Genomic DNA, 9,038 nt, shown 5'->3' on the forward strand with positions numbered 1-9,038 from the left:
TCAAGTTTTTAGTCGTAAGGTAACTCTAGGCTAACTTTATCAGCTTGGATCATGTTTTTATGGTGGTTTGGCTTTTGAGTTTTGGTTTACAAAACTCAACTATATCAAATGTAGAGTTAGGATTAGACCATTTCAGAATTTGAGCAATAGGAGCTTGGGTTTGTGATGACTTAATTTTTCCTTCCCCTCTAGTTTTGGAATTCTTTACTTGAGTAGAGCTTTCAGTGTTTTTGGATTGAGAATTAGCTTTGGTCATTCTTTGCCCTCTAGTCGATTCTAAATATGAAGCTTCTTCAAAAGTTAAAAGAATGTCACTGCATCTAACAAAATTGAATTCATATTCAAGGTAGTAACTTACAAAGTCGCCAGGTCCTTCAAAAGGCTCTTCTTCTATTATCACATTTGTAATGGCTACTTTCTTAGCTTCAAAATACTCGTGTCTCGCATTTTTAGGACATGTGGCTCCCTTGTGATCATTGGTGAGGTGAAAAACACACATGCTATTCTATTTGGGAGGAGGTTCAATTCGCAATTTTTGATGGCTAGGAGGCAACGTAAATTGTTTCCCTTGGAATGTCTTGATAAGGAAATGAGGCTTTGGGGAGTTGCTTTTTAATTGCCAAAAGGTCATTAGCCAGCTTTTGAAAAAGGACATCATCAGAAGATGATAATGTTGAGGGTTGAGAATTTTGTAATTGCACATCCTTCATTCACTTACTAGATATAATAAGATCATCTTCTAACTCTATTGCAAGAGTTTGAGACATTGCAAGCATGGGAGGGTTAGCTCTTTTCATGGGAAAAGTGATGTCTGGGGGCATTGTATTTAAAAATAAGCCTTTCTATTTCTCATCATTAGGTGTGCTAGTTGTAGGTATTTGATGCAGAGCTTTATTGAATCTAGCTACAAATTCACACATGGGTACATGTGTTTCCTTTTTCACCTAGCTTAACTATAGTAGCAAAGAATTTGGATCTTCAACCGCTTTGAATATAGCCTCAAAAGCATTTTTCATAGTATAACAAGAGGTGATTGATGCATTTGGAAAATGGGGAAACCAATCAAATATTGAGTTTGTTAAGGTCTAAATGAACAATCTTATAGCAACATCCTCATCGCTACAACCAAAACTCCACACGTTGTATTAAAAGCATTTAAATGTTCTTCAGGTGATCTTTTCCCATCTCCCCTAAATTTAGGGAGGACTTGTCTTGCTCCTTTAGGTAATCTACCCAAATTTCCTACAAGTTCTAGCGGTCCTATCGCAACACCCCAGGGTTGATTTTGAGCCATTCCTAGTAATCTAAAACTAATAGGTAGGATTGTAACAATTGAAGGGATCAAGGTTCTAGGGATAATTAGGATTTCATAGAAAGAAAAAGACTACTACTTTTAGTAGAAGATGATGGTCTTTTGATGGTTTTATCCTTGTTCCTTTTCAAAGAAAAATTAGGCTTGAAGTCAATTCTAGCTAAACCTTCAAAATCATCATCCACTAGACCTAAAAATCTATCAGTCCGTGTATATCTTTTTGTAGCTAGGGTAAAATTTCTAGTTTGATTTAATCAATTGTTTGCATGGGCAACCCTTTCTACCACCACTCTTTCTTGCACTACTGGAATCCATCTAATCCTCTCAACAATTTCTTCCTCTCTTTCTAGTACTAATTGTGCTCGGAGATATTGTTGGTTACTAACTCAGTTAACCATAGCACAAGCATTAAGGTCAAAAAAAATATCTTCTTATGTATCTTGAAATCCTAGGTTTGGCTGTAGAATAGGAAACTAATTGTGGTTAGGAAGTACCATTTCCCAAAACCATGTAATCTATTAGAAACCTCAAAGAAAAGAAAACTATCTTTAAGTTCCCTAACGGAGCTGCCAAAAAAATCTTTGTAAGCAATTTTTCCCAATATTTTGACACTTTTAAAAGGGAAGAGACTTGTAGACTAACAAATTGAATTCCTAATTATAGATAAGGAATTTCTTGCTTAAGATTTTATTTTTATTACACAAGGTGCAACCAATCTTTTATCAAAAGATAATCATTAAGTCATCTATCAAAGGAAAATCTTCCCAATGAGTATTTAATTGAAAATACTGAAAAGCTTTAAGTTATCTCATGAATACAAGATAAATTTGAATACTTAAAAACCATTTGATTTTAACAATTAGTATCATCCACATAATTGAATGTTAAAATAAAGGATTGACAGTGAAATAATATAGATTCCACCTCCCACAAACTTCAAGATTCAAACCAAATAATTCCAAAATATACATCAAATGTAACTTTACCTCCACATATAACATGTATCCTCGATAGCATCTATAGAATATAAAACAAATGTAAAGCAGACAATAGTATCTACTTTAGAAAGCTTAAGCACATAAAATTATAGAATTTTACTTCAACTTGCTGCTAATCCCAAAAATATTCTATTGTAGAACTTTTTTAAAAAAAGTATTTTTGTTTTAGTCTATGGAGAGGTGAACCCTATTAGATATTATCTATTACATATTTATATGCCTTCCATGTCTCATAGGTAGTGGTGAATGTAGATATTTGACTAAGTAATGAGGTAAGCTGATGTATGTAATTCTTTTCTTCCAAAATTCTTTTTCCCTCTTTAGTTCTGTTACCTTTTCTTCATGCATCTCCAAATGTTTTAGATTTATTATCAATATAGCCTCAGTATGAGAGACATTTGAAAAATCATGTCTGTAGGGTGTTTTCTTCTCCTAAATCTCTTCAAACTTCTTCTGGACCTCATTTATTATTTCTTCTAGCTTGACTATGGAGTCATTTTCTTTACTTGCATAATTCTTGTTGAACCATTTTCGATCACCTTGGATTATTTTATCCACAAGCTTGAGATCATCCAAGATTTCTTTGATCATAGTTACTGCCTAGACTAGTGCCTCATTCTGCCATTCGATACAATTTTTAATCACATCTAAAGTTTTATCATCTAGGCCAGCCACAATCCATTCATCTTGGAACCTTTGCAATCCAAATCCTTGAATTTCTTCTATCTAGAGCACCACTTTTACCCAATTGTTTCTTGAAATTTCTCAAAGCCTTCATTATTGGACTCCACCTTTTTGATGATGGAAATAGTTTATTTTGAAGTTTCTTCCAAAAGATTTATTTGTTTCACAGTTTGACTAAGAACATACTGCAACCATTGTTTAGATGTCCTTGCAATAGCTTTACATTTCTTTAGATTATAAGAAACTTCTGATTGGACAAAGAAGATACATCCAAAATTGCATACATCTCATTTAGAGGCTTAGGTTCTGAGTGTAGGATAGTGTTGATGTATCATGCCATACTCCTCATTACTTCTTTCATATCTTGCTTATCCTGAGCATCTTTATAGACTCTATCTGCAATCTTTTTACATGAAGCCTCAAAAATCTTCATATTCATTACATGGCTCACCTTTCCAAGATCAATCCTTGATACTTGATAATCCTAAGGATTGAGATCCACATGTGAGCTTTCTTTTGGTCACTTGGCAATCTTACCTAACCAATGCCCTGAACTTTTATCAAACTTTATCCTAGATTTTGTTCTAGCCTTCTTGGTTTTCTAATACTTTCATAGACGCTTGTTAACCAGGTCATCAAAAGGCATCGACAGTGCCACCATTCTTCTTTTCTTCTCGATGGAATTCTCTAGCCACTTGGGCATAGCATGTTCTTTTCCTGTCATGAGAGAAACCTTAGTTAAGGTGAGGGTACCTAACTAAGTAACAATGATTTTAGGTAAATTTTAAGGATTTGATGTATTATTAGCCATGGAAAAACTGGGAGACTACTCTGGATTTGACTTTGCTTTGGCAAGATCTAGATCAACTGTCACTGTATCCTTTCATTTTCTTGGCATCGCCTTCTTAGTACTCAAGCGAATTACCCTTCTGACCTTCAACACCTCCTTATGAGCTTGAAGTTAAAGTGTCTACGAAGTTTCTTTAGCTTCAACTTTAGGAGAACCTGCAACATGATCATTAATGCTAGGGTTAGTGATGGCCTTTGGCTCTGAGTGTTCCCTTTTGTGTTTGGTTCTTGAGTATTTATTTGGGGCACTGTAGGTAGTTAATTTAATATTCTTTGACTTCAACCATTTTTTAGTTCCTCTCAACACTTCTAAGGTATGAGAAAGTAGATCATCCTCTTCCCTTCTAGTGTAATGAATTCTAGAGATGGACATGCATTCAATCTAATTAACATAAAATGAGTCAATCACTTCTTCAACTTCACCTTCTATTATCCCATGGGTGCTAGGGTTAACTTTAAAAATATTAATCTGATTAATGATGAACTAGACCACAATATTTTTATAACTTCAAATTCATATGGACAATTAGCCCATTAATATTTCAAATGTGTGACATGGACTAGTGAATTTTCATGCTTGAAATTATCTCTAGCAAAACCCATATAATCAAAATCTTCTCTAGGAGGCTAGGGTTTGAGGCATATTCATGACAATGTTGTTTTTGTTAACACAACTTACTTGAAGTTTGAGGATCTATAATGGCCAATTTCAATGAGAAATATGAAAGAAGATGATTTTTTAGTTCTTTTAGGAGACTCTATCATAGCAACAAATTGCCTACATATCTCAGATAAGACAATATTGTCTAAACAATAGCATGGTAACCGAAGAGGCTCAAGAGAAAAACCTTTGACTCTGAGATATGTAAATTTAGGAAACTAGATATAGAAACAAAAGTAAAACTTGATGGCTTGAATTGATTCTTCTAATTACCTATGATTTTCATGTCCTTGGACCTTAAATACTAAGCTTTTGAGGAAAGCATCATTCACCCTTCTGAATTCTTTGCAAAATTTAGTTGCCTAGAGATCTTTGTAGTACTGATAGATAGTCATTTCATCTATCTAGGGCATGTGTGGAAGTCCTTCCCATTCCTTAGGTTCTACTAAAATATAAATTAAGAAGGAAGATATAAAGAATCAGCAAAAACTACTCACATCTATTAGGCCCTTATGTAAATTTTCAATGATTAAATCTACCCAATCAATGAATTTTTCACCTTCAAGAATCTTTTGAATTAAGAGGTACATCCAACTCTCCTAGTGGAAGGTGTGGTCATTACCCATGACTCTGTTTAGAAGTAGTGTAATGTTTGCAATTTTTGTAATGAAATTCTCAATAGTCAAAGGCTTGGGCAACCTAGAGCCTCCTTCAGCTAGTTTCAAAAGCCAAGTTTGAGCTACAATAGAATCATAGTCTTTATTTTTGTCACCATATAGGCATTCTATTTCCTCAAATGTGTAGGGCTCATAAGGTTCTTTATGAGGAATTCTTAGAGCTAAACTGATAGTAGCCCTATTTATCCTAACCAATACCTCTCTAGAAACTTTCACATTCAACAACCAATTTCAGACACTTTATGGCTAATGGGAAGGTAGCAGCTTTGAGTAACCCACTACTAGCTAATTTTTGATATATGGCTCTCGAATGAACATTTTTCACCTACTCAACTATAGTAGCTAGGTTTTTATTTACCAAGAAAGTATCCCAAATTTTGGGAGGGGCCTCAAGAGGCATGGCTTTTTTAACTTAGGCATCTTAGGGTAGAAGAGTGTCATGGTCTATTTTTAAAAAGGAAGATTTACAAAGAAAATCTAAAGCACTTAAACAAAAACTAGGCAGAGTAAAGATGATAGAGTAGAGGATAATGCACTTACAGTTCTTGATAGAGCTTAATCTTCTACCTCTTTTACTTACCAATCATGCTGAGAGCTCAAAATGATTAAATGAGCAATTATATTAGCCAGATGTGTAATTTTAGGAAATGATTTCTTGAAAATCTTAGGACATATATGAGTGAATGAAGGTACTTATAACAAGCGTGTCACCTGTACCTTAGAATATTTTTAAGGTTGTTTGTAATTAATGCCCATAAATCCACACATAGACCTACATCTCATGATATAAAAAAATCTCAATGCCACCTTTTTCCATAAAACCAGCCATACTTCGACATGATTTTACACAACTTTCATCTTTATTGCCTTTCACATCTTCAAGATTGCCACTGGGTGGGACCCATATCTTTCCTCGTGAATGGGTTCATGATTACTAATACATTACCTATGTAAAAACAAGAAAATGTCAAAAAATTATGACGTCCAGGTTGAAGTTGACATTTTGAATCAACTCCCACTTCAACTTCAACTTTGAGAATATGAACTTGGGTAGATGGATAAAGATTTTACCGAGGTGACAAAAAGTGTGTGGAGCTGAACTTGAACTTGAAGTAGGTTAAAAAATTCATGTTCAACTTCAAGTTACAAAAGGACTCTTGGCCAACAATATTGCACATTGCAAAAAAGTGGGGGTAATAGTAGTAATGAAATCTCTTAATGGATTTGACTTAATAGTCATTTTGTAAATCCTCTAACAAGGTGACATTTCAAGATTGAAGTGTTTGAAGACCTCTAACAAGGTCACTCCTAATAGTGTGATATAAATCCCCTAAAAGGTTAATACTTAATAATATTTTTTGTAACCTTTAATAGGGTTGGCTCCTAACAGGGCTTGCTTTAGAAGAGTGATAATTATTTTGATTTGTTTCAACATGGTTTTTACCAAATTGGGTTTCAAAATTAAATCTTGGTGTTATCTATGTTCATATTATTTTCTTATTCTTTTTGTTTCTTCAACTACATTACTAAAGGATAAAACAATTTGATAATCTTAAGTTTTCTTTGTTAACCAAGCATTAGTAATATTCTAGTGTTAACTCAACTATTTAGTATTGCATGATCAGTGGAGGATTATATTGACATCTAAGGGACACATTTTTTCTTGTGGTAACTAACTCATTCCTTTACTCTTAGTTAATCCCTTACATTTATAGCAATTGGTGTCTGAGCATTTGGTCCTTGCAAGAAAAGGTTTTAATGACCTAAGTTAAAGATCAAGATGTCATATAGAAGGGGGATACCTAAGCTTAAGAAAGAAAATTTTTAGCATGGAAGAAATTGATGAAGGTACATGTATCAAGCATCAGTTATGTTGGTGTGTTCTACCTAGAGAAAAAATATGTTCTACCACCCAAGCTTATGATTGTGGAGCAAATAAAAGAAACAAAGGATCACAATATTATTATGATTGATATTTCATCCTCTTTGAACTATTTTGAATTTGATGATGTCAAATATTGTCCTACTAAATTTGACATGTGGGAAAAGCTAAAGAAAGTATTTGGAGTTGAAAAAATTGTGCAAAGAGACAAGGAAAAAAATTTATGAGGTATGTTTGATCGATTGCAAATGAAATAAGGTGAGAATAATAATCAATACAGTGAAAGGGTCAAAGAAAGTGTAAGTACACTCAATACAGTAGGAGGTAAAATTGATGATGAAGCAATAATAAAAAGGATACTAAGAAATCTTCTTCCTATTTAGGAAATTAGAGTTTCAACTATTCAAGATATGATATGGAATTCAACACATGATTTAACCCTAAATACTCTTGTTGGAAGATTGATAGCTTTTGAGTTGGATAACTTTGACAACTATAATCCTTCTAATAATCTTGAAACTACATTCAGAGTAATACTAACCCTTGGTGGAAAAGGAGGGAACTCAAAAGGAAAAAATGTTGGCAGTTAAGAAGAAGCTGATTCAGATGATGATCTTGAAGCCATTGAAAATCTTCTAGAAAAAAGAGCAGCAAAAGGGAAAGTAAAATTTAAAGGAAAAATTCCATTGATTTGTTTCTCATGTGAAGAAGTTTGTCACATTTCTACAAGGTGTCTAAACAAGGAATATAAATATGACAAGAGGTTCAACAATTTCAATGGAAAGAAAGAATTCAAAATGTAGAAGGAATTCAAAGGAAAAGGTAAGAAATCATGTTAAATTGCAAAAGATTTTGATAGTGATAATGATGAAGATGAAGTAGTTTATATTGTTTTTAAAGATGAAGTTGATGACATCAAAAATAAAAAGATGTTACTTATCTCTTGTGTTAAAAAATTGATAGATGGGTCATAGATAATGGTTGGTCTCATCACATGACTGGTGATAAGACTAAATTAGAACATTTGGAACACTATGATGGTTGAAGTGTTAGATTTGGAAATAATGAGCCATGTTATGTAAAAGGAAAAGGAATCATAACTTCAACTAATGGAATCAAATGTGAGAATGCCTATTGGGTGGATGAATTAAGACATATTCTACTCAATGTAGTAGAGATGAACAATATAGGACACAAAGTTGAATTCACGAATGGAAAAGCTAAACTATTGGATGTAAAAGGAAGACTAGTTGAAACTAGAAATCAAGAAAAGGGGAATTTGTTTTAACATAGATCTCACTAAAATTTCATTCTTGTTAGATTAGATTGAATAAATTTGGGTATTAAACAAAAGAATGTGTCATGTTACCTTTATTAGTGTAAATAATTAATTGTTATTACACCTTACTTAAATTTTCCTAGGTTAATGCATTATTTTATTATTTATCAAATTAGACACCTAGGAGTATGCGTACTCATATGAGTTGTCTTGTTGACAATACATGAGTTATCACCTCATTTCAGCACATGGTGTCTACAACATGAGTTTTCATAATTCACTGAGTTGTCATGTATAAAACATAATTGTTCACACTCTAATTAAATCACATGGTGTCAACAACATCTTTTTACATGACACACCTATGTAAACATATCCTCTCATCATCCCACTGACTTTTGTGCTCAATGGAGGATGATCCACTCTTAGCGGACATGTTCTTAGTTGTGAGACTTATCACTGTACTGACTCCTAGTTAGTCTAGAGGCCTTTATATTCAGGCACTCTCAGTGTGTATATACATTAGTTGATTTTCATATTGTTATTCTGATCATACTTTATTGCTCCATATGCTTGAGCTTCTTGATCTTGGGTGATTTTTCCCTAGAGAAAATTCTTACAACCTTTGATAACTTGGTCACCATAATCAAGAATAAAAGAGTAAGAGACATACCTTATCTGAACGAACCTAAGGTG

The sequence above is a fragment of the Cupressus sempervirens genome, chromosome 8, assembly GCF_028749045.1.
Source record: "Cupressus sempervirens isolate cs-2001-9-10 chromosome 8, ASM2874904v1, whole genome shotgun sequence".
In the NCBI taxonomy this organism is placed as follows: Eukaryota; Viridiplantae; Streptophyta; class Pinopsida; order Cupressales; family Cupressaceae; genus Cupressus; species Cupressus sempervirens.